The sequence below is a fragment of the Pinus tabuliformis genome, chromosome 7 (genome assembly GCF_031772625.1).
Source record: "Pinus tabuliformis cultivar Carrire ecotype Pingquan chromosome 7, CPIR1, whole genome shotgun sequence".
Taxonomy (NCBI): domain Eukaryota; kingdom Viridiplantae; phylum Streptophyta; class Pinopsida; order Pinales; family Pinaceae; genus Pinus; species Pinus tabuliformis.
In genome coordinates this window covers 1,395,137,880-1,395,140,467 of record NC_142293.1, presented here as the reverse complement: position 1 = coordinate 1,395,140,467, position 2,588 = coordinate 1,395,137,880, and positions in this window count along the sequence as shown.

Here is a 2,588-nt window from a genome sequence, read left to right as displayed (position 1 = left end):
TTGGGTCACTTCAAGTGGAGGAGGTCAATGTGTGCCAAGTAGATGCACTTGAGCAGCATGCGAAGAATGAGAAGCTTGATGGAACTCAAGCTAGACTAGGATCAGATTTCTTGAATGAAACGAAAGGGGAGATTGCATACCTTAAGAGGTCTGTCACGTTGAAGCACAAGCTAAAAAACAACTTTGGGGTGGAATTGTTGAAGAAGGTTTCTGAGGAAAGACGTAAGACAAAACCTACGAAGGATTGAGATGTGTTGAGGTTGAGTTTTGTGCGGGTAACCATACATGGAAAAAAGTTTGTTGCGTTGGTTGACATGGGGGCTACACATAGTTTCCTTAGCGGGAAGGCAACAACATATTTTGGGAAGAAAGCTGAAGTCGAGTGAGAGTTGAGTTCTTTCAAAGCTATATACTCTACCATGAAATTTGTGATATGTGTTTTGAACACACGAGTGAGAGTGGGTTCGTGTTTTGGAAAGTTGGATTTGAGGGAGATTGATACGGATGATCATGCTATGGTGTTGGGGCAAGATTTCTTGGTAGCTGCACAAGCCATATCGATGGTGGACCGTGACTTACTCTTGATTACAGCTGAAGGGCATACCATGATCATCCCAATGACAAGGAAGAGTCACTTGGGATATATACCAAGGATTGCTTCAATGACTTTATATCCAAAGGACTCAAATGTGAAGCATGAATATGTAGAAAAAAGGAACTTGGATGTGTGACTCAAGTAATGAACGAGAAGCAGATGATTGACTTTGTTACGACAGCTAGAAAAACAGATGGAGGTGGAAAGGCAGTTTCACCCATCTTGGGGAAAACGATCGGTGCATATTCTACTGAGAGACTTCACGATGAGATTGCTGATGAGAGAGGAAGTATGAGAACTTATTTTAAGGCACATGTTAGGGAAGCGTATGCAGGTAGATATCCAACTTGAATTGTGGACTTTTGTAGGTATGCTATGGGCATATATGACATCCAGTTGGTGAAGGCCAAGATTGAGAAGATTGGAGGTACACATCAGGAGGTTGTTGTCGTGCATGAGTACTTGAGGATGCAACATCAATTTGATACATGGGTGGATGAGATTCAGGGAGGCAACTTCCTGGCCCTTGTTATATGATGGACCTTTGGAGATTGGTGTGTGCAGTGCCTTGATGATGAAAAGGAATGCACCACCTTGACAAAATGGACCTTTGGGGAAAGGACCCCTCTCACATATGATGATGATGCTTGGATGGATGTGGATGATTGGGAAATGACCGTGGACAACACATGGACATTAGCACTGATGACAACATATTGAGGATGAGTTGGAGACTACTTCATGGACCTCGATATGGTTTACTTAGAGCATTGATGAATATCATGTTGCAGATGAGATGGGGACTACTTTATGCACCTAGACATGGCTTATTATAAATTTGGATAGAGATGGGATGGATTCTTGATACAGTATGTTAGAGAAACTAACAACGGTGGCATGAGGAGGAGCATTCTTGTGGATTTGGACACAACAATTAGACTCATCACCAGAATAGTTCGATACATGGGGGCATGCAGTGCAGTGAGATACGTCATAGATATGTCTAGGTTTTACTGAGATATTTTATGTTGGATGGAGTATCATGGCATAAATTTCACATGATGAGTGGACAAGATATATTTTACAGTGATACATGTAGCTTGAGTTGGAAGGACCAACCTCCCACTGTGGGGAAGCATGTGGGGTTGCAATAGATGTGGTTTATGGTCATGGATTGAAGAGACTTCCCCGTTTTTGGAGACATGAGCCTTGGTGGAGGTTTATGCGATGATGAGTGAAGTTGGGCAACATAGATAGTGGATGTTGGTGCTAACAACACTTTGCGTTGTTTTGATGATGACGGTGTTTTCGAGGAAGATTTTTCTTTTTTAGAGTGGTGGAGGATGTCATGGCCTTGAGTTGGTGAGAGCCTCAGAGTCGAAAAATTGACGATCTTGGTTAAAGGCGTGCTGGTGTGCCCGAGATGTGCGACAGGTGCCCATGTTCGTTTAAAGGTGATTCGGGTTGGAGCGTTCGGTTAAAGGCGACTTGGAGGTGGTGTTCAGTGATGTGCGATGATGGGCGCACAGACAACCGATGCTCCGTGTTGGGCTAATGCTCACCCATTACGACGAGCGAGTCGTGCGAAGGGCAACCGGTGGGCGAGTCATGCGATGAGCCACTGATGGACGAATTGGAGAAACATGCATGGTGGGCAAGTTGGCGCATTGAATGAGGGCGCACTAAGCAACCTGATTCAGGGGCACACGGGAGCACGCACCCAAGATGGGTGACACGCCCATGTACAAAACAGTTGTGTAGGAGTTGGACAGGTTTGTTGCACGGGCTGACATGAGAGGAAGCGACAAGCAAAGCGATGGGAAATGACATGAACTAAATTTGGGCCGACGGAATTATTATGTGTAGGCCAATGCATACGTAACACTTGATCCGACCATTGGATAATCGAAGGGACACATCGATTGGGTGGTTTCCATGGTCAAATGGCGTATAAATAGAATATAGTGTAAAGCATTGAAGGATCTTCGAACTC